The sequence below is a fragment of the Dermacentor silvarum genome, chromosome 11 (assembly GCF_013339745.2).
Source record: "Dermacentor silvarum isolate Dsil-2018 chromosome 11, BIME_Dsil_1.4, whole genome shotgun sequence".
NCBI classification, from domain to species: Eukaryota; Metazoa; Arthropoda; class Arachnida; order Ixodida; family Ixodidae; genus Dermacentor; species Dermacentor silvarum.
The window spans coordinates 10,569,797-10,593,591 of NC_051164.1; the positions used below are offsets into that span (position 1 = coordinate 10,569,797).

The 23,795-nt window shown below is 50.3% G+C and overlaps 1 protein-coding gene across 1 annotated transcript in view; it reads left to right on the forward strand.

The window, feature by feature from the left end:
- The first annotated feature begins 5,790 nt into the window (after positions 1-5,790).
- LOC125941248 (uncharacterized) overlaps positions 5,791-23,795 on the forward strand; it is a 410,784-nt gene continuing 392,779 nt past the window's right edge. The window contains exon 1 of the mRNA XM_049658202.1: positions 5,791-5,877. The gene's annotated coding sequence lies outside the window, so the exon portion shown is untranslated. The remainder of the gene's footprint in view (positions 5,878-23,795) is intronic.

Genomic DNA, 23,795 nt, shown 5'->3' on the forward strand with positions numbered 1-23,795 from the left:
GTACACATATAGACTCTAACGGGAGTATTACTTCAGTATAAAGAAACATAACGTTACGCTTGTGGAAATCGCCAACCTACATCACAATGCACCTGCCTACACCACCCGCCGCACTAAAAAATGGAATGTTGTAAGACATGGGACAAATTATAGCAAACAGATGCTTGGAAATAATTTACCGAGGTTATTAAATTCTTGCAAAGAAATAGACATTGATATTGGAAAAATGAACCCTCCAGAATTTAAGGCTTTTCTACGCTCTTATACTCAGGTATTCCTATATAAAATGTAACACATTCTGCCCTCAATAATTTTTCCATAAAACGATATCGCTTATCTCTTAAAGCTGACTTGAAAACCTTACATTGCCTTGTTTACTAGTTTCTTTTGATCATATTGTGCTTTGTGACCACTGCTCTGCCAAGTGTATAGGATGCAGGGCCGGTCAAGCCTCACGAAGGCTTTTTACCTGTCATCCTCAACATTGCATTTGCCTTGTAATGTTGGAATAAATATTTTGATTTGATTTGATTAGTTGTGCACGAGTCTACAACGACCACGTAGCCGCGAGAATTTTTCGAAACGGTGTTGTAATAGCGGAGTTATACGCATTTCTCTCCCCCCCCCCCCCCGGCCCCTCCCATTTCTTAAAAAGGGAAATAAAAGTTTATTCATTCATTCATTCATTCATTCATTCATTCATTCATTCATTCATTCATATACGCGTTTGATGATCGAAAGTTCGAAACACGGCCCTCGCTTGTTTCGCTCTTTCCTTCGCTACTCTCCTCGTCGGATAGTCTCTCCGCCGAGTGCTCCTCCAAATGTCACGTGACATTCCTCGTCGCCAACGCGCTTCTCAAAACAATGTCCACTTCCGGTTAAGGCACGTCCGCGTTGGCGGCAAATTTACCGACGGCGAATCGACCTCCACTGCCGTAGAACGTCTGCCGCGCGAGATGTGTTCAAAGTTTACGGCAATTCGGTTTGCGCACCTCCCGCTGCACGATTGACGGGCCAATCGACGACGCGCGAAGCTGCGCGCCTCCGCCGCCGGCGACGAAAACATCGGCTGCAGCTTCTGTTCCAAGCAAAGTTATTTCCGCTAGATAAAGCGATGCATAAATTGTACATTTTATGAAAAACAATATCCGCTGTCAAACGTTTGACATGAACGAGAGCTCCGATACTTGCCGAGCTCAGTTCCTGCGCACGACTCTAGAACGACGGGAGACGACCGCCTCGGCTGTGCTCGCATCGCAGCGGACGACGCTCCTAATATCAGCGTGTTTTTCTTCTTTGTGCACAATTATTGCGAAGAGCGACAACAATAAGAAAAAAAAATGTCACAGTTTCGCCCTAAGGGCGAAGCAATGAATGCGATAGCAACACAGCAATGTCGTACGAAGTAAGGTGAGCGGCTTTAGTAGCAATATGAATTGTAGTAAACATGAGCTGATTAAGTAAGCAGGTGTGCTGCGGCGTAATTAGACCGACATGAAGAGAGACTCGATGACCACGAGAAGGCGCGTGTGAAACGGTGGTGTTGATGAGAAGCGCTTCCCGTGGGCAGCGCGTGCAAAGGGACACACCTGTAGCGCTGCACCGCCGATCCGGGCAGCATTGCATGTGTAGCGTGCGTTGGAAAATGTGGCCCGACTATTACTAACTGAATGAACAAGCGTGGTGTGAGGGCGCACAAACAAACATGAATAGATCCCACTGAATGACTGCAGACAACGACTGTCAAAACGCTGGCAGCAAGCGCATACGCCGCAGCGGGAGAAGGTACGTGCGGTCTATCGCTTCAACGGAAACTGAGCGGCGAATGCACGGCGCATAAAGGTCAGAGCCGTGGGGAGGATAAGAGACGGTGCGGGCGAGCGACGAGCGCGGTTGTTGGCAGAGTAGAAGTGCGCCCCCCCCCCCCCCCCCCGCTCCTTCCGGCACTGGCTTCCCACTTCCTTGCTTGCGCGTCGGAGAGCGAGTGCGTTCGCTCGCCGTGATAGCGCGCGTCCCCGCACGCTTCCGCTCGGGCATACGGCGCGCTCGAAGATTTTATCTATGCGGAACCTCACGGCGACGGCGACGACGACGGCGACGGCGACGCCGACGGCAGAAATCCGGTTGAAGTGTCGATATAATTGCTATCGCAATAATATTGCGGTTCGTGAGCGTCGGTAATTCATTCCGAAGCGCCGTCCGCTTTAGCTTTGAAGAGAACCGGAACAGGCCTAGCGACGATATCGGTGCCGTCGAGTGATCAGCGGCGGTGATGCTGCCGCACAAATGGGTCCCGGTCTCATCTCCTCTACGATAAGGAAATCTCGCCGTTCGCGAGAAAAACCGCCTTCGAACGGCGGCGCGTGAATAGAAAACGACGTGCGGTGAGTTACTTTGCCGGCAACGTGGACGGGTCTTAGCCGCGACTCATCGCTTCTCGGCTACCCGCTGCTGCTGCCGTGACGGCCCGTGCTCTTGCGAAGCGTGCCGCTACGGACCCTCTGTTGCGCACACGTCTAGAAAGGCCAACACTGTCGCACTCTGTTCGCGCAGCTAATCAGACCGCTAAGCACGACTGTGTTGGAACGCGAGTGATTTGGCACTTGCGTTGCGAGCTGTAATTACGGAATCGCAAGCGCGCACATGCGAGCAACACGGTGACGAAGAGCAGGGAGCGCGCGTACCTGCTGGCAGACTAACAGGAAGTCGTGGGTTCTTGCTCGACCAATCGACATTGTCGACCCGGTTTACGTCCCGAGATGCACCGTGACATCGTGACGCCCGCTAGGGATACCGGAAAGGCCACGAGAGGAGGACGGAATTGTTCTTTTTTTTTTTTTTTTTTTTTTTTTTGTGGCGCGCCCTGGGCGCGTAGCGCTCCAGCGTTTTACATCGTTGATCGTGACGGCATTCTGAACTCTATACGCGTGTTTACTTGAAATGTTCAAAAAATATCTGAGGTGGTTTAGGGGGCCCTTTAAACGTTATCGCTCGGCGCTGCAGGACACACCTTCATGTATCGGAAGTTTCCCGAACGTTATCGATGCTTCTTTCCGTTGTCTGTTGTCACCGACGCTGATGCAATCTGATTGTATAAGCGACGCGAGTTGTCTAATACTTTCTCGAAGACACGCGGTCACCAGGGAATAATCTGGAACCTTCGATGACTCATATATAAAAGCCAACGCGTTTCGCTGCTGATAAGATTTCGACGATCGCCGACTGTGTTCGCCGCTATCGTTGTGCCAAGGTCGATCTAAATAGGTCGCGAAGCTTGGAACGACAAGCGTGCCAAAACCTACCGCCAGAGACATCAGTTAGTGGTGCACGATTGAAGCGTGACTAGGTGAGGGGGGGGGGGACAAACACTGAAACTGGGAAACCTATGTGAAAAAAAAAATGTTCGAAAATGTTTCATCAGACTACTGCCATACGAGTAAATATTCCGTTTCAAATATATTTGCTGTGCTTAAACAACAATTGCTAATTTTGTTCCTATTTCACAATTTATTAGTTCCTTCTTGGTGACCCCTACTAACCAGTCATACTGACGCAAGACTTGGGGAGACTGTGTAAACCAGGTATTATGTTGTGCGGAATGGCGTTGCTCACTAGAACGCAGCGGTTTCAACTGAGTTTTCTTTTTTCCTTGCGTGTTTGTTCGAAGTGTGTCGTGCGCTTCACTTCAAATTTTGCGTGGCCTAGCGCACGGCATTCATTGGCTAAATGTGTGAGTGCAGGTTTCTTGTTATCGTGCAAGTTCACGGGGCTGCGGCATCCGACGCGCTGTGTCTCGTCGGGACGATAAATGCGGAACGCTCCGCGAAGAAACGTCGCGCAATGTTCGTTCACTCTCCGTAACACAGGCTCTGAGTGTCAGACGGCAAGCAAAATTAGTAAGTCTAATGTTTTCTAAATGATGACGTGGAGCAATGTTGTCTTGTCTGATAACTGTTGGACATGAACACATGGTCGCACGGAATTGCGAATGATTCTGTGAAAAGGTTTCGCATGTTGTTATACATTACGACTGTATGCTGGCCATAGTACTTTTGATCCATTGAAAGAAGTTTTGCTTGGTCAATTATATTGGTTGCATTATTCCAGACGAATAAAAGTGAAGTTTGCTTGTTATCTCTGTGAACTGTCATTTATTTCCATCCTATGCGCTCACCTTCCTAAGGAACCTACTGGAGCAATTGCCATCAATAACAGCCTAATTATGATGGCATTAAGACATACACCACTCCTATAGTTTAATGAAACGCTTCAGCTGAGGCGAGTCGCAAGCGCGCCTCAGCCTCAAAAGATAAATAACTGCTGGCGTTGCTGTCGAAATGCCGGACGCTGAAGAAATTCCAACATTCGCGCCAAACAGCCTAAGATGTTGATGTCACTGCGATTACCGGTTGTGACGTCATTTTTAATTTTTTTTTTCTTTTTTGTGCATCCGAATGTGCATCCCATACGTCAAAGGTACCAGCGAAGCTCTCAGCCGAATATTGAAAAAAGAAGGCCTCAAAGTCGCGCACAAACCAATGGACACTTTGAATATCCTCATTCCTAAACCAAAAGACCGTCCACCAAAAGAAAAAGCTCAAGGCGTCGTCTATAAAATCAGCTGTGCCGACTGTCCGGGGTCATACATCGGGGAAACCAAAAATCTAAAAGAAAGAATCAGGCAACATGGAAATGACGACAGAACATTCAACCCAATACGCAGCGCCGTCGCCGAACATTCCGAAGACGCCGACCACAAGATTTCTTTCCAAGAAACCCCAATCCTTCAAACAGAGACAAACTGGCGAAAAAGGCTAATATTGGAGTCATGGCACATTCAGAATACGGCGGGTAATATAAACCACGCGAAGGGCACCCTTCCTTCTTTGTATGTCCATGGCCTTGCAGACGCGACGAAGGGAAGAAAGTACCCCCGCTCTAGGTCACCAACACAAACACATCTCGTCCCCCCCCCCCCCCCCCCCCCCCCGCTCTTCGTCAACGGCATGCCCAGCATCGGTCAACCCAGCCGACCAGAAACGCCCCCCTCCCCCCCCCCCCCCTACCACCGGTTTCGTCTGTCGAGAACAGGTGCCCTGTCAAGTGTCTCCGCACCTTACGCTCTCTCCCCCTTCCTCTCCTTTCTTACGACGGACCTTTTAAAAGCGGCACACCGCCACCTCCGAAGAATAATCCCTGAAGAAGGAGCCGAATTGGCTCCGAAACGTCGGGCTAGTAAATTTCCTTATTTTGTTGGAGTCAATCTCTAAGTCTTAAGTACGTGGTGAAATGCGTTAAATGGAAATTAATCATTACACAGTACTTTCAACCTTGAATATGTGTTTACCACATAGTTAATATAATGGCGGCCTTTATTGGACCAAACACACTTACCATTTGATATTTATGGAGAATTAGGTAATAAAGGAAAATTAACGATTTCCTTAAAATGAGAACCAGTGAATTTAGAGGGTGCCATGTACATTTTGTTTTTTTTTCTAGACGATCCCACGTTGCGTCATTGTTCTGGAAGCGTAAACGATGCCGTCATTTATTCGAAGGTGCAATAATAGATCAATGGCTTCGTCTCATTGTGGTACTATACGTATAAAGCTTCGCTAAATTTGCAAGAGCGAGAAATAGTGGGTATTGTGATGTCAGGTGCCCATTGATACGTAACCCTGGTGCCCCAAAAACAATGGCCTTAGCAACACGCCAGGGCCAATGAAATGTTTCCCCGAATATCACAATGACGAATCGCGGAACATCCTCTGCCGCAGAAGACCACGAACACTCACTGGAAGTGGACCGCACGACTTCGACCGTAGCACGAAATAGGCCTAACGAGTCGACGCAGGAGCATCTTGAATTGGCGTGAGCATTTCTTCCCCTTCTATTACAGCGCATGTTAAATCATGAGTTATTAAGATGTTAAATTCCACCGATGGAAGTGTATTATTTCTAGTGTGAATTGTTCCAGGACTACGGCTTTAAAAAGACTGGAGGATGCTTAAGCTTCGAGTTTAAGAGCAGAACGCGATAGCATTCGAAGATCCCTGCCTGCTTATTAGTCTTCCCGGCAACTGTAGCTTTCTTTTTCTCCAACTTCACCTCCGCATGCGGCTGCCGTGGGAGCCTACATGTAACGCTGTTGTAGGCTGCCGAGGAGGCGACCGCCATTTGGATAGTATTTTTGCAAGGAGGAAACCGCGGCCCCCAGCTGTATGAGTGCTAGAAATGCTGAAACGGGGCTTGTGTTTGAGTTTCCGCGTAAGAGAATTAGGTTTTCTCCTATATTGGAACTACAATCCGACGCTATCACGTCTGTAGGTTGTGGTGACGTCGTACCTTACGATTTTTCTGACGCATTTTACTTTAAGAAATTGGAATATTTCACCCGCACCTCTGTGCCACGCGGAGGGCCTGTGTGGTGGGCGTGGTGTGGTTCGGGATGATTTTCTTGGCTGGACAACCCCGCCGGCGGCGACGCCGACACCGACACCTGATTTTCTGCGACACGGGGCCCTTTACGCTATCGCGCTAAAACAGCCTTGCTGATCGGTAGTCCAGTATTTAAGCAGTACTCCCTTGCGGAAAGTCGCTCCGTGGCTGCGTATCACTCTGGGGCCGTTGCCGTTATGTTGATTTGAGCTGGTAGCCGGCGTTCCGTGATAGCTAAGATGTTCCTTCCAGCAATGTAATACCCCTGACACACGGGCACTCTGAAGTCCTTTAAGTAACGGCACATCTACCGGAAAGGCGTTCAAGCGCAGTGACACACGGGAAAGGAGTAACTCCCTCCCGGCAAAGTTCCTTTGCGGGAAAGAAGATGGGGCATCTACTTTTCGAGCGGAATGGTGTACTCTCGCATACAACATGCACAACTCATCACTAGACGAAAACGTGTTACATAACTACGGTGCCCCGTAAGTGTTTTTTACCTTGGAGAATGCATTATTCTTTAGCGGCAATGCAATTTGTCTAACAGTAAAGATTTATTCTAGCTATACTCTCAAACGCTGGCATCACGTCGCTAGCGCCGCCATGTTGAATTCCGAATATGCGCATTATAAGCCATCAAAAATGGGCAAAAAATGGCTTTAGGTTCTACAATCACTAAATGTAATCTACAAGCGCAGCTTTTTGTAAATGTTTTATCTCTGGCTGGTTTAACAAACAACCCTTCTTTTTTTGGCGGCGTATATCTGAGGAACCACCTAAAGAAGTTAGTGCGGTGCCGTGTGTCATCGGCGCAACCTTTCTCGAAAGGGTCCTTCGCAGTAACAAAAGGGGTTTTCTAGTGCAAAGGACTTTACTTTTGCCGGTGTGTCAGGGGTATAAGAGAGATTCCTGCACAACGGCGATATCTTTTAGACGATTGCGTCGCTTTCCTGCTGCTGCTGCTGCCAAGTGAAGCCCTGCTGATCGGCAGACTGGTACTTAAGCAGGAGGCCCTGCTGGAGATTCGCTGCGTGGCTGTGTATCACTCCAGGAGGGCGTGGCTATATGTGTTGACTTCAGCTGGAAGCCGGCATTTGGGAATCCGTGAGAGGAATGACACGTTCTTTCCGGCGATGCAAGTGAAGAGCGATTCCTGCACAACGGCGAGAAGAACATTTAGAAGGTGGCGTCGCTTTGCTGGTGCCACTGCCAAGTTAAGCCTCGCTGATCGGCAGTCCAGTATTTTAGCATTGCTCCCTGGTGGAAAGTCGCTCCAAGGCTGCCTATCACACCGGGGGGCGTGGCCGCTATGTTGTTTTCAGTAGGCAGCCGGTCTTTGGGAAGCCGTAATAGCGACGACACGTTCCTTCCGGCAATGAAAGTCAAGAGCGATTCCTGCACATCGGCATTTTCGAACGTTAGATCTGGCGCAAATACTCCTTTCCAGATTCCACGCACCACTTGATGCCTAGAGTAGTCCAAAAGTGATCTATGTTTCATTGTTGCCACATCTGCTGACACTTTATTTTCAGATTTTATGGGTGGTGCTTGAATACGTGTTTCCTTTGTTTATGTATACACCGAGGTATTTAAGTTGCTTGACTATCGGTAGGACTTGCTCATTATATGATACCATGTAATTGCTCCTCTATTCATTAAATATAATGTTTTCTGATTTTCCTGTGCTAAACGTAACGCTGAAATTCGTCGCTGTGTAGCTACACATCGTATCCAGTCTGTAAATCTCATTTGTCTGCTGGTCGCACTATGTCACCCGCATACTTCAGTTCAGGGCCCTTCTGTTGCACCCTTTGCCCATTACCAATGTAAGATATATCAAACCCTAATTCACTGTTCATGCTTTATGCCCTGAAATAAAGCAGGGACAACAAAGTGGACAGAGAACATCCTTGCATCAATCCTTGGTGCATTTACACCACTTGATTGCATATCCGGCATCCGCATACAATTTCTACTCGGTTGTTTTTATATATCTCCTTCAGCAGCTCCTCGAAATCGTCATCTATTGCTCCATGTACGAAATTTCTATGCAGGGTGCTAATACAAAGATATTGTTCTCGTGATCATTTATCGTATTGTCACGTAGTAGTGACGCTGAAGAAAACAGTCGTAAAACTGTGTATGACGAAACTGATTCTTTATTGGGCGAACTTGTGCCCACAAAAGCAAGCTACACTCAAAGCACAACGACAGCTGCGAACACAGTCGGCGATCGTCGAAAATCTGATCAGCAGCGAAATGCGTCGGCTTTTATACGTGAGTCATCGAAGGTTCTAGATTATACCCTCGTGCCCGCGTGTCTTCCAGAAAGTTCTTGACAATTCGCGTCGCTCATACAATCAGATAACATAAGCGTCGGTGAAAACAGGCAACGGAAAGAAGCATCGATAACGTTCCAGAAACTTCCGATACAGGCGCGTCCTACGCCGAGCGATAACGTTTAACATTTGTTAGCCGATGGAAAGCGGCCACCGGTTAAATATAAACATGTATACGTGTCAATACCATCCCCTTAAAAAGAATCGTCCCGAGGCTGCAAGCAAATGTCAAAGCGAAAACAAAACCACGCGTAATAAAGAAAAAAAAATTACAAAGTAACAAAGTACCTAAGTTCGTCAGCGGGCGTAGAAAGGCTTAAGACGCACCACGTGGATGACTTCAGGTCGTACGCGGCGCCGCTGGGATTGCGAAATGCCGTCTGGCACGACCTCATAGTCCAGTGCGCCGATACGTCGGATGATCTTATATGGTCCGAAATAGCAACGTAACAGTTTCTCGCTAAGTCCTCGTCGGCGTATCGGAGTCGAGACCCAAACACGGTCGCCGGGCTGGTACTCGACGCAGCGGCGTCGAAGATTGTAGTGTCGGCTGTCGGTCCCCTGCTGGTTCTTGATGCGCAGGCAGGCGAGCTGTCGACCTTCTTCTGCAAGCTGCAAATAGGTAGCAACGTCGAGATTTTCTTCGTCAGTGACGTCCGGTAGCATGGCGTCAAGCGTCGTTTCCGGGGTCCTACCGTAGACCAGGTGGAACGGCGCCATGTGCGTCGTTTCGTGCGCGGCCGTGTTGTATGCGAAGGTCACGTATGCAAGGATTGCATCCCACGTCTTGTGTTCGACGTCGACGTACAGGCGCTCTCAGAATAATTCGGAACGCCGGACACGCAGCAGCGCGCCGGCGGAGTATGCGCGCAGAAAAGTAGTACCATGGTCTACGCCTGCGCGGTCTCCCTAGCAAGCAGACGTTGCTCCGTATTGCACCTAGATTCGCGTTGTGTTGCTACAAAACGGTGCCCTATGTGTCCCTTAGCGTTTTGATAAGGGGCGCTGGGTGGGTGGTGTCTGTGACAAGCCGCGTGTACGGATGCACGCGCGTTGGAGCAGAAGCCGTCGTGCGTGCGTGTTCGTGTGCTTGGATGACTTTTTTCTTTTGCAACTTTGCTTCCTATTTATCATATGATCAGATTATTTCCGGTAGGCGACTGTGACTAACGCTCGCAAAGGACGGTGGTTTCATGTGACGAAACCGTGAGCATATCGGTGGCCAGATTGATAAGGAGATACGAATATATTTGAACCATGCCAGTGACACGAAGTTCACCTTTTTCCTATCGAGGCAGCATGCCGAAAAGAGTACCGATCGATGTGCGGAGAATAACTAGCTCTGGTTACAAGAGAAATCTCAGCGCGAGATATGCCACCTAACAGGGAAGTCTTTAAGCGCGGTCAACCGCATTATCCAGGCATACAGGGATGAAGACGGCCGACTATGAGATGCACCACGATCCGGAAGACACAGATGCACGTCGGAAGAATGCGACCTTCTCATTGTTGCTGCAACAGTCGCCGATCCTTTTCAGAGCGCCGGCCAGATTAAGGCAGCACTGAACCTGCAAGCCAGTGAGGAGACAATCAGAAGGCGCATGCGAGAAGCTGGACTTCGTGGATTTGTCGCGGCGCAAAAGCCACACCTGACAGATCGACAAAAAGCCCAACGCCTCCAATTTGCCAGGGCATATGAGCACTGGACTAGAGAAGAATGGACGCAAGTGATATTCTCGGATGAATTGACATTTACGTCGCGGTGGGATCAAGAGCGCCGCGTATGGAGACCATAGAACTGCAGGTATTTTATTGTCTTTTTGATCTTTGCCACACCAAATCTTCCAGCGCGCAAAAGGGTTTCATCTAGAAAGACCAATATTTATTTTTTCTCATCGTGTAGGTACGAACCCGGGTATGTTTCTGAGACCTACAGTAGCGGCCGCTGTGCTGTCAACGTGTGGGGAGCAATCAGCAAAGAGGGCCTCGGCCCGCTAGTCCGGCTGTCCCCATCGTTCACAGCTGACGCCTACTGTGAAATTCTGGACTACCACCTGGTGCCATACGCTCTGGACGGGCCATTTAAAGATGGCTACTACTTCTTCCAGCATGACCGGAGCCCGGTGCACACCGCCAGAGCTGTGCAAAATCTGCTTCAAGAGCGTGCCGTTTGTGTCCTTGACTGGCCTCCGAAAGGTGCAGACTTGAATCCGATAGAGAATGTTGAAGGAAAGTTTGTCCACATGAATCTGGGAAGTGCCAGTGCTGACGAGCTCTGGCTCGCCATAACCCGAGAGTGGAAGCGCCTTAGTGAGAAGAAGGACTTCGTAGAAGCGCTCTACAAGTCTATGCCAGGCCGGCTACAAGCTGCAGTTCGCGTGGGCGGCGCATTCACGCGATATTAAAGCTGAGAATAACAATCGATTCTTTCGATTCTTTTGTTTTTTATGGGAAAATAAACCCAATGTTCTTCCTGATATTTAATTCTGTTTATTTTACATTCCACTCGCACAGCCTCTCTTTCGTAGCGTTGTAGTCTACCACCGAGCAAAAGAAAATAGCTGTCTGCGCCAACAAATAAAGACATGGGATCAAAATGTAAGAATACTCGCTACCAAACAGCCAGATTCCGTAATTGATTGGTGCACAAATATGCGCAGACGTCCTAATGTGATGCTCAAATCAAAGATTGTGGTGTCGTGTAGAGCTTAAGATAGCATCTTTTCGATGGAGGCGAAAATGCCCGAGGGCCGTGTGCTTAGATTTAGGTGCACGTCGATGAGCCCAGGTGGTCGAAATTTCCGTAGCCCTTCACTACGGCATCTCTCAATTTCGTGGTTTTGGGGCGTTAATCCCGAACAATTACGATTATAGTACCCATGCAGTCACTTCGTCTGCATGAAATTGGACTTGACGAACATGACGCGTTATTTAATTTCGTGAACTGTTTTACTACCGCGATCACCGACACACCTGTAAGGGAGCGGTCGTGTAATAGTCCAAATTGAACTCTTATTACCGAGCTAGTAGTACCATGGACTGAAAGATAACTAAGTAGGAACTAATACTTCGTAGAACAGACAGACATGGTTGAAAAGAAGGCAGGGATGACCTTGTGCCCTTGCCGCTTCAACCTCAAGTAGTATCCCAGAATGAATGCAGATAATGACGAGAACACGCCGCAAGGAATCGAATTGAGGCGCGCAGTACGATACAGGCCCTGGTCCGTCCAGCCCATCTTGTCATAATACTAAAGGGCACCTAGCGCTACCCATTTGGTGCAAGACAACGCCAATCGAGATGCACTAGGGAGCGAAACTAGCTCGCTAGGGAGGACGCGCATGCGCACACCTTGCGTGCATTTATCCGCCGGTGCGCTCCGCCGGCGAGCGGCTGCGTGCTCGTTGTTCCGAATTATTCTGGGAGCGCCTGTACATTGCCAGCATGTCAGCGATGGTCTTATTAAGCGCTGGGTGAGGCCATTCGTCTGCGGGTGGTAGGTGGTGGTCCGGCGATGGCTTGTCTGGCTGTATAGTAGGATGGCTTGAGTTAGTTCTACCGTAAAGGCTGTGCCTCTGTCGGTGATGAGGACTTCCGGAGCACCGTGACGCAGGAGGATGTACTCAACGAAGAATTGGGCTACCTCGGCGGCACTGCCTTTGGGCAAGACTTTTGTTTCGGCGTAGCGGGTGAGGTAGTCCGTAGCTACGACGATCCATTTGTTCTCGGACGTCGACGTCGGAAAAGGCCCCAATAAGTCCACTCCGATCGGCTGGAACGGTCGGCGAGGTGGTTCGATCGGCTGTAGAAGTCCGGCTGGCCTTGTCGGCGGTGTTTTCCGTCGCTGACAGTCTCGGCATGTCCTTACGTAATGGGCGACGTCGGCAGAGAGGCGAGGCCAGTAGTATTTTTCTTGTATCCTCGCGAGCGTGCGGGAAAAACCGAGGTGTCCAGGCGTTGGGTCGTCGTGGAGAGCTTGCAGAACCTCTGGACGCAATGCTGAGGGTACCACGAGGAGGTAGTTGGCTCGAAGAGGAGAGAAGTTCGTCTTTAAAATAATGTCGTTGTGCAAGAAAAACGACGCCAATCATCGCCGGAACACCTTGGGCACAATGACGGTCTTGCCTTCCAGGTTGTCTACAAGTTGTCTACAGGTTGTCTTCCGGGTCGGCTCGTTGTTTTTTGGCGAATTCGTCGGCACTGATGGGTCCCAAGAAAGTATCGTCATCCTGGTCGTCCTGTGGCGCCGGTTCGACGGGGGCGCAAGACAAGCAGTCGGCGTCTGAGTGCTTTTGCCCGAACTTGTAAATGACGGTGATGTCGAATGCTTGAAGTCTCAGACTCCATCGTGCGAGACGACCTGAGGGATCCTTCAAGTTAGCTAGCCAACTGAAGGCGAGGTGGTCGCTCACAACTTTGACGGGCCTGCCATAGATGTAGGGGCGAAACTTTGATGCAGCCCAGATGATGGCTAGGCACTCCTTTTCTGTTGTGGAATAATTTGCTTTCGCCTTCGATAGCGACCCGCTAGCCTAACTTACAACCCTTTCTACTCCGTCAGTAGTCCTCTGCACAAGCACGGCGCCGAGTCCTACGCTGCTTGCGTCGGTATTGACTTCGGTATCGGTGTTTTCGTCAAAATGCGCAAGCATTGGCGGTGATTGCAGGCGTCGCTTCAGTTCTTCAAATGCTTCGAATTGCGGCGCCTCCCACTTGAACTCGACGTCGGCCTTCATGAGGTACGTCAGCGCCTTGGCAATCCGTGAAAAGTCTTCGACGAAGCGCCTGTAGTAGGCGCACAGTCCAAGAAATCTACGCACTGCCTTCTTGTCGGCGGGCGGAGGAAAGTCAGTGATGGCCGCCGTTTTCTGTGGGTCAGGGCACACTCCAGACTTGTTTATGACATGGCCCAAGAACAAGAGCACCTCGTATGCGCAGCGGCACTTTTCTGGCTTCAACGTGAGTCCGGAGGTCTGATTGCTCGAAGAACTGTTTCAAGGCGCCGGAGGTGTTCCTCGTAGCTTGAGGCAAACACAACGATGTCGCCCAAATAGACGAGGCAAGTCTGCCACTTCAAGCCTGCCAGTACTGTGTCCATGACGCGTTGGAAAGTGGCAGGCGCTGAGCAAAGACCAAACGGCATGACCTTGAACTCGAACAGTCCGTCTGGTGTTATAAAGGCAGTCTTCTCCCGGTCCCTCTCGTCGACTTCGATTGGCCAGTAGCCGGTTTTGAGGTCCATCGACGAAAAATACTTTGCGTTGTAGAGTCGATCCAAGGCATCGTCAATCCGCGGGAGAGGGTATACGTCCTTCTTCGTGATTTTGTTGAGGAGACCGTAATCAACGCAGAAAAGTAGGGTACCATTCTTCTTCTTCACTAACACCGCGGGGGACGACCACGGACTCTTGGACGGCTGGATGATGTCGTCGCGTAGCATTTCGTCGACTTGTTGCCTTATGGCCTCGCGTTCACGCGCCGAGACTCGGTACGGGCTCTGACGGAGTGAGCGGGCATATTCGTCGGTTATGATGCGGTGCTTGGCGACAGGGGTTTGTCGAATTTTTGATGACGACGAGAAGCAGTCCTTGTATCGCAGGAGCAGGGCTTTTAGCTGTTCTTTCTTATGCATGGGAAGGTTCTGATTGACGTGAAAAGCTGGTTCAGGTACTACAGTCGTCGTTGCAGGTGCCCTGGAATCCGTGAAGGCGAAAGCACTGCCGGCTTGTACTATTTCGTCGATGTAGGCGACCGTGGTGCCTTTGTTAATGTCCTTGTATTCGTGGCTGAAGTTCGTGAGCACCACTCTTGCTTTCCCTTCACGTAGCTGAGCTGTGCCTCTAGCGACGCAAATTTCACGGTCGAGCAGAAAGTGATGATCGCCCTCGACGATGCCCTCCATGTCTGCAGGCACTTCGGTACCGACGGAAATCATTACGCTGGAGCGAGGCGGAACTGTGACTTGTTCTTCAAGCACATTTAAGGCATGGTAACTGATGTTTGTATCCGGTGGTACCGCTTTGTGCGTTGAAAGCGTTATCGACTTGGACCTTAAGTCGATGACTGCATCGTATTGGTTTAGAAAGTCCATGCCTAGGATGACATCCCTGGAGCATTGCTGCAGAATTACGAAGCTCGCTGGGTAAAGGCCCGTTTATAGTCCGACGTTATCGGCGCGCGGGCCAGCGTCGTTCGCGGCCAGCCACGCTACGCCGGTTGCGCCATAGAGTAACATACAAGGATAAGAGAGGACACTTCCATAGATCCCTGCGGCCGATTTTGGTTCGCAGCGCACCTAGCGGGTGTGTGGAATCTACGCAGACTCAGAGATTGGGACCGCAGGAAAACCAATCTCGAAGGCTATCTTCTGGTGATTAGAAAAATTACACGGCCTACAAGATTTCTTCCGTGGGAGTGCTCGTCCCGGAGGCTATATTTCGATTTTTTTAACGCGTTGCTTGCATGCATCGAGTAGCTTCGTGTAAGCTGTACCGCCAGAGCAGCAAGCACACGATGCCACTGTGTGTTTATGCAGACATTTTAAATAAACATGACAAGTGTTGGAAGAGACAAAACATTTTATTTGCAAGTCATATTCTCAGTAAGCACATGCACTTTTTTTTTTCGGAACGTTCGATGAACGCAAGCACAGAAAGATGGTTGCACTGTAAAGCGCAAGGCATGCCAATACAGGTTCCATAAGTGGAGAATAAATTTCACAAAAGGAATAAACAGGCGATATTATGAAAAACCCCAAGGAACAGTAAAACTGCAGAAGACTGCATTAGCATTAGAGAGGAAAACAACGCTCTTCCTTTGAAGCCTAACCTTTCTTATTAAGTGGTAGTTTTGGGCTGCATAGCAAAGAAGGAATGAAGGCTGCTCACTGCAGTTATCAGCCAACCACGCTCTCTCCCTGTCCTGCCGTTGTTACTGCACCTCGCAACACAGCAGTAATTCCCGTAGTCCTTCACTATGGTCGGCATGACCTGAAAAAAAAAAGCATTGGTTATGTCTTCTCTTCCGCCTTCGCACAAATTTTCACCTACGCACTTCAGATCGCCCTTTCGCGAAAAGCGTCACGTGCAATTGTCGCCACTAAAAAACGCAACCTTCGGTGCCATGCATGCGCTACTGAGGCAGGAGTATTTATTCGGAATACGTCGTAGCCACAGCTTAAAAACATTCTTCTCAATTCGTAAGTTCTCACTAATTGCACTCGTAACAAAGGCTTCAAGCAATCTGCGCACGCTACGAATAACGATCCTAAGCATAACTGCATTCTTTCACACAATTGCAACACACGTGCATTAAATTCAGACTACGTATGCCCGCGTGTGCCGACTCACTTTCTCGCGTCAAGAAACGATTTTCTCGCAAACGTGCTGCGCAGCATTCCAAATTGCTGTCTCTTACATAATGTGAAGAAATCCAGGAACATCATGCGCGAAGGGAAGAACACAAAAAGCTCTCTGCGTCGAACAGCCCAATGCGACAAATGTTAACTTACGGCTGAAGTGACAAATACATAAGCAATTTGCAAAGTAATGAAGGAAAAAAAAGAACGTAATGAAGGCCTTCTTGCCAAGCAGCAGCCAAGCAGACAGACGTTCTGGCAGGCAAACCCAGCAAAGACCACGCAGACGTTATCGCACATCTTTTGCAGCGTCGCCTTGCCTGATCACACCATGGCCGATATTTTGTAGCGATGCGTTATTCTTTATTCTTATCATCCAGTGCTCACAGCCGGTTGATCCCGCTGATAACGTCTACGTCTACAGCCACATAGACAAGTAGACGTATAGTGCACTATAGAAAAGTTACTACCATAGATAAGTAGTACGCGCGTTCCCTTGGAGACAGAGTGTGCTGTATTGCCCTCTAGCGGGCGGCATGAAGCTGCGTATAGCTCGGCCGCTTTTAGGCTGGAGGGCCACTTTTGTAATCCGTATGTTAATGTATGGGCTGTCTGCGACCGTCAACGCCGGGCCCGTCGGGGTGCGCTGGAAGCAGCCGGTTACGTTGGCTGCGCCGGTGCGCTCGACTATAGAGGGGTTCGTTTTCGCCAACGCGACGTAGCGTATCTTTTATAGCGTCGGCTTGCCTGATCACACCATTACCGATATTTTGTAGCGATGCGTTATGATTTATTCTATATACTGTGAGGGCTGGGCGTGATGGCTGAGGCGTGAAGGCTGAGGCGAGAATAACAGGGTAACCAACTATTTATTAGAGAGCATAGTGGAACGCGCCAAAAACCGTGACCGTCCGTTGCGGCGGTCGTAGCGAACGAGAGAGAGACCCCTCCCTCGCTTGGGCTTGGTGTTGAGTCGGCGTAACAGCGCTGTAGGTCCCGCTAGTGATGAGATAGGCGGCACATGCGGGCGCTCACATTCCACCCCAGTCTGACTGACCACGTCTCGTGGTCAATTGCTTCTGCACACTGTCACACGCACGAAACCACACCCACACACATGCGTGGAAACGCTGCAACTTCACTCGAGCACAAAGTCGTCGAGGTGGCTCGGTAGACATCGAGTGCGTTGGGGCCGTTGAGGCTGTTGCTGCTCCGTAGAGGCGACAACATTTGCTGCTGAGGCAGGCGTGGTCTCTGCATTGACGACGGGCTGTTGCCCGATCACTGGAGAAACTGGTGGTACATAAGGCTTAAGCTGGGACACGTGCACCGTTCGTGGTTGATTAACCAAACGAGATGTCAAGCATGACACACGTAAAGCCCTAAATGTGGATGGTGTAAGCTGCTCGATGAGGCGGTAAACACCATTGAAGCGAGGTGCCATTTTCTCATTGGCAACCGGAGCCTGTCGTGTCACCCATATCATATCACCGACGGTAAAGGTGTGAGAACGGTGGCTGCGGTCGTTGCGCTCTTTGCGTGCACCTTGGGCTGCTTCCGAATTGGCGGCTGCTTCGGAGCGCTGCACTGTTGTGTCGAGGATGCGCTCGGCAAGAGCGTAGTGCTGGAGCGGACGATGTTGTTGGAGTGGAATCTTCGGTACGTAGCCATAGAGAAGCTCAAATGGCGTAAAGTTCGTGCTGGCATTCATGGACGTGTTTACTGCAAATGCTGCCTCTTGAAGTTTGGTAGGCCATGACAGTGGTTCCATTGCACAGATCTTGCGGAGAGCTGCCAGGACAGTTCCATTGCTTCTCTCGACTAAGCCATTGCCCTCAGGTCGATAGGCAGTTGTGAAATGGAGCTCCACGGAATGAAGAATAATGAAGCGCTTGAACTCATTGGATTCGAAGGCCGAGAGGCAGTGGTCTGGCGTGCCGTAAATGTAGAACACATTGTGCAAATGCTTGATAACGTCGCTCGTAGACGTGGACGAAACTGCTGCGGGCACGATATAGCGGGTGGCAAAATCAACGACGTTGAGAATGTAGCGCTTTGAGTTGATGGGTGGCATGGTTACATGGTCAATTGCTATGCTGGAAAATGGAATGTCCGTGGTAGGCATTCTGCCAAGAAGACCTACACTGCGTGAGGTAGGCGATTGAACTGTTGGCAGCACTGGCAGGGTGACACATATCTCTCCACTGATCGGTCCATGTCAGGTCACCAATAAGGATCCTGGACCTTGAGCAACGTACGCTTTGTGTCAAAGTGCCCTGCACCATCGTGTAATGCTTGTAGAATGGCAGGGCGCAGTTTGAACGGAGCTACGACTGCATACGTTCCCGATGACAGTCGGCGGTATAAGATGTCATCTAGCTTGGTGAACTCGGCTGGGTCCTCTTCATTGGCTAGGCGTGAAAGAATAGCAGCGCCCTCGGAATCTTCTTTTTGCATCGTAGCCAGCGACTGCGAAGACTGTGTGACAGCACCTGCCAAACGGGACAAGTGGTCGGCTACAACATTTTGGCGTCCTGGCTGATGTCGCACGGTGAAATCGAACTCTACTAAGTCCATGAGCATAGAAGTGAACCGACGAGATGGCCGCACGTTGGACGTTAAGCAGGCAACTGTCCAGTTGTCTGTGACCAGAGAGAATTTTCTGCCTAGGAGGTATTGGCGGAACTTCACGGTTATTGCCCAGTTAACGGCGATACACTCCCATACATTGCTGTGCAGTTTGCGTTCCTCCAACGTAAGTCCACGGCTGGCGTAGGCAATGACACATTCTCTGGTGTCTTGGATTTGCGATAACACTGCTACAATGGCTTCCTGCGAAGTGTCTGTGGTTAGCGTTGTGGCTGCCATGGGGTCGAAGTGCGCCAAAAGGGGAGGCTGGGTGAGGGCGGCCCGGATAGCCTGAAAGGCCTGCTCACATTCAGTGCTCCAAACAAATGTGGGCGCCTTGATAAGAGCCTGCAAAGGGGCGACCACTTTCGCAAAGCCCTTAATAAAACGACGATAGAAGCTTGCTGTTTGCACCCAGGACACCACTTGTTTCTGGTTTCGCGGAACTAGGATGCGACACATGGCTGCAGCTTTATCAGGATCTGGGAGCTGGCCTTGACTGGAAATAATAAAGCCCAGAAACCTAACTGAGGGTTGGCCAAAAGAGCACTTTTCCAATGAAGCCTTCAGTCCATTGATCTGCAGCAATTGCAACACCTCCCGCAGGGCAAACGTGGAAAATGACTCAGCATAAACGAGGACATCATCAAGATAGGCACGGACTCCACATCTCTAGGCCTAGGCTGCAGATCTTGGAACACTATTTGCATAATTCTCTGGAAAGTGGAAGGAGCGTTTTTCAGTCCAAATGGCATGCGCGTCCACATGTATGTACCGTGATGAGTAATGAATGCTGTCTTCTCGTAGTCTTGTGGGCGCAAACTCACTTGCCAGTAGGCACATTTCAGGTCCAGGGTAGTAAAGTATGCGCAACCTGTTATGTCCTGAATGATGTCATCTACCAAGGGCAAAGGGTGCACTACTGTGATGGTGCGTTCATTCAAAGGTTTATAGTTCACACACAAGCGCTTTTTTTCTCCACCGGTCACCACCACAACCGGAAAGGCCCACGGGCCAGAAGCCTGGAGTATTATACCTTGGTGGAGCAACTTCTTCACCTGAGTTTCCAGGAACTGTCTGTCCTCTGTAGCGTACCGGTATGGGCTCCGACTGTACGGTAAAGCATCAGGTAGCAGGTCAATGCGGTGCTGCATACCAGTGAAATGGCCAAGATCATCATCATGGTGAGCAAAAATGGCATTGTGCTCGGCCAATATACCTTTTATAACTGACCGCTGCGTGAGGGTGAGCTGGCTGCCAACGCGAGCCGGTGGAATGTCAAGATGAATGTGCACGAGCGCCGTGTCGGAAGCGAGGAAGTTTGACACTAGAGGAGCGCTACTTGAGGGCAACGTTTGGGCTGCTAACGCTTGCCATGGTGGCTGCTCTGGCAACGGCAACGGATCACGTTGTAGGCAGTCTTTGGATCTGGGCCTCGTTTCCGGAAAAAGGACGGACCTTGTTGGGATCACAGCATTTGCCATTCTTGGGACTAGCTTTTAGTTTGCGGTAATGGTGATATTCGTGGCTGTATGCTGCAACTGCGCTGGCTTCGGAGGCTCAAAGATGAGACGTGCCTGCGCTGCCGAGAACCAATCCTCACCAAGAATGAGGGGGAGTACATTATCTTCCAAAACAGCAGCTTAAACAACTCCTGTGGCTGGGCCGATGAATATCTTCAAAAATGCAGCACCTTCAGGTAGCACTGTGCTTCCTCCTACCACCACGAGTGGTGGCTCGGTCCATGGGATGATCATGCTTGCAGGCACACGAGCTTTAGAGATTAATGTCACCTTGGACCCAGAGTCAGGAAACGCTTCACACTCGCCGACTCCACTGAGAGTTGCGTTGAAGAAGGGGCATTGCTGTTGTGAGCCGTCAAGCGGAACGGGTGCACTGTGCAGTGCTGGGGCTGCTGTGTCTTGGGCATGGTTGGAGGCGCTGGTGATGATAAGCGGCTGGTTCGTGTAGGGCACTTGGATGCCAGATGACCCAAGGCATGACATTGGTAGCAGACAGCTTGAGACAGGTCTTGACCGCTACGAAAAGCTGGAGCGCCATACTGTGCCGAAATAGCTGCATAAGTAGCTTCTTGTTGCTCTGAAATGCGCGTTTTTGGTGTGGCCCCTCGGGAGGACTGTGGTGTCGATTGTTCTGAGCGAGGCTGCTGACGCTCTGCGGGCTTAGCGGCACGAAAGGGTTGCGACGGTGGCAAAACAGAACCGGTAAATGGTGACGGGCTTGCTTTGGCGTGCAGATGTTGCGCACTCTTGTCGAGGCGGGTGCAAGTAGAAATAAACTCAGCTACCGTGGGCGGCCGGTTGGCTGCTATGGCGGCGAGGATGTGTTGTTCCCGTAAACCATGCAGCAGGTAATCAATCTTTTGGGCCTCAGAGAGGTTAATGGGGCAACGCTCAATGATCTTCAACTTGGCAAAGGCATATTGGTGCAAGCTTTCGGATGGGGCCTGGGTTACCCTCATGACCTGCTCTTGCCACTCAATGAGGGACAATTCTGTACAAAATGTGTCCTTCAGGGCGGCACTCCACGTGGCCCAGGTGCTGTACTGGTTGCCGAACGCGAGATGCCAGTCTCGCGCCGTGCCTTTCAGCTTGCTAGCTGCGATCAGGCGTGTGGTGGCGTCGTCCCACGAGGCGAGCTGCTGTACTCGTCGTACGTCGTCAAGCCATCTATTGACACAGTGGCTGTGCAAACCAGCGAATTGCGGGATGGACGATGACAGGTCTGGCAGTGTCGTCACCGTTGTTGCAGGGCGAGGTAGCTGCTGGAACAGCATGGCGAGGCTCTGTAGAGTGGCTGGGTCCAGCGTCAAAGGCGCCGCAGCGATCGAGGCGGATTCATTCGTTTCAACCGAGGGGGTAGCTTCACGCTGCTGCTGAATGTCGGCTTGCAAACGCTGAAAGAGCTCCTCTTTCGAACCTGTGAGGTCCAGCTGTCGACGGGCCAATTCTTCGCGTATAAGGTCGACGCCGAGGCGCGACATGGTCACCGGGTCTAGATTCTCCCACACAATTCCGGGCATGATGCACCGCGAAACGAGCCTGGACGCACGGGAGACTAGGCGAGTGAGCGCTAAGCCTAGTTGTCAACTAGGGCTAGTTGTCAACATTCACGGCACTCTTCATATGACGACCGTGCTTTTCTTCTGATGCGGAGTAAACACAGACGAGCGGTAAAATGGCAGGAGTATCTTCAGGCGTGAGTCTTCGGCGGCGTGAGTGCGTGATTACAATGACGAATGCGGTTGAAAGGCGTACTGACCGGCGTTCGACGCTGGCGTTGACCAAAAGGCGTTCTTGCGCAGCCGTGGGTAAGTGGCTTGGCAGAGGTTCGGGGTCGACTGCGCCAGATGTGAGGACTGGGCGTGATGGCTGAGGCGTGAAGGCTGAGGCGAGAATAACAGGGTGACAAACTATTTATTAGAGAGCATAGTGGAACGCGCTAAAAACCGTGACCGTCCGTTGCGGCGGTCGTAGCGAACGAGAGAGAGACCCCTCCCTCGCTTGGGCTTGGTGTTGAGTCGGCGTAACAGCGCTGTAGGTCCCGCTAGTGATGAGATAGGCGGCACATGCGGGCGCTCACAATACTAGTATTATCATCCACCGCTCACGGTAGAGTGACCTAGAATGTGGGAGAGTGTCCAAAGCGCCGCGCGAATGCATGGGAGGAGCGTGGACCTTTTTTTGTGAACTCCCGCGCCGCGGCGCTGCTGTACCGGACCCGTGGCCTTTCTCCGCTGCGGAAGCCGCGCCAAGCGGCGGGCGTCTGCTACGAGCCTGATATTTTGGTTGCTATTAGCCAACATCGCGATAATTTGGGATATATTAAGTACCACGTCAGAGCAAGGTAATACCGCAATGACTCACCGCACAGAGAACGCGTTTGCCGGCTGTGAATACGGGTATTTCGTCCATTGACTTCTAGCTCGCTTGGTCCGCGCTTACACGGCTGTTTGAGTAACGCATTCCGCGCGCTTACTTCATTTAGTTATGCGTGGAATGAGCAACGTGAACGTGCTGCAGAAGAAAATGAGCTGGAGACTGCGATAATAACCGAGAGAACGTAGCAGATTTGGCTAGCTCATGCTAACGCTTTTACATCCTATCGTTTCCTTTCTTTTATTTCATGCATTCGATTTGATTTACAAGACTGCATCCCACGCTCTGTTGTTTCTTTATTAAGGCGACATCCTTAACTGGGCTCTTGGGAAGCGGAATGTGTCTGTTGGCCAATGCTGCGGTACCAAAAATAAATACAAACCGCGTAACCCTCGCGGCTCGTTCACTTGGTATATATACCAAAGTAGAGTGTGGAAAGGCACAAATGTGTGACTAAGATGACTGATGGGTCATGGCAATAGTAACTTGACATACTTGCACTCACGTAACGATTAACGATAACAATATGACGTGTGGTGATAAGACGACGGCCAGAAATCCCTCTGATGCTGTGGGTGTGACGATAACAACGTGTTGAATGGCAATCTCGATCTCAACGTGTCGAATTTACCAATATATCATGAACTGAGAGCAGAGGTAAAGGGTAATAATAGTAATGTTAATTTCTGCGGTTTTACACCGAAAAATCACAATATGGCTATGAGAGAGGCCGCAGTGAAGGGCTCCGTTAATATCGACCACGTGGGGTTCTTGAACGTGCACCTAAATTTATGCACACGGGTGTTTTATGCATTTCGCCTCCATCGAAATGTAAGCCGCCGTGGCCGGAAATCGAACCCGCGTCCTCGAGATTAGCAGTACGACCTACCAAAGCCACTAAGCACAGCGTGTATAGGTAAAGGGTACGCGAGAAATATACGCGGCAAAAAACAATACAAACCAAAATAAATGAAATGATACAAATGCAACGTTATATACGTATGCCTCATTTTATAATTACGAGCAAGCGTCAGAAAACGAACATGATGGATTACGCATGTGCAACTCGTCTTTCGCTTTCTTCTGTTGCAAGAGCGCAAACACTAAGCGAATTTTAACATGAAAGTA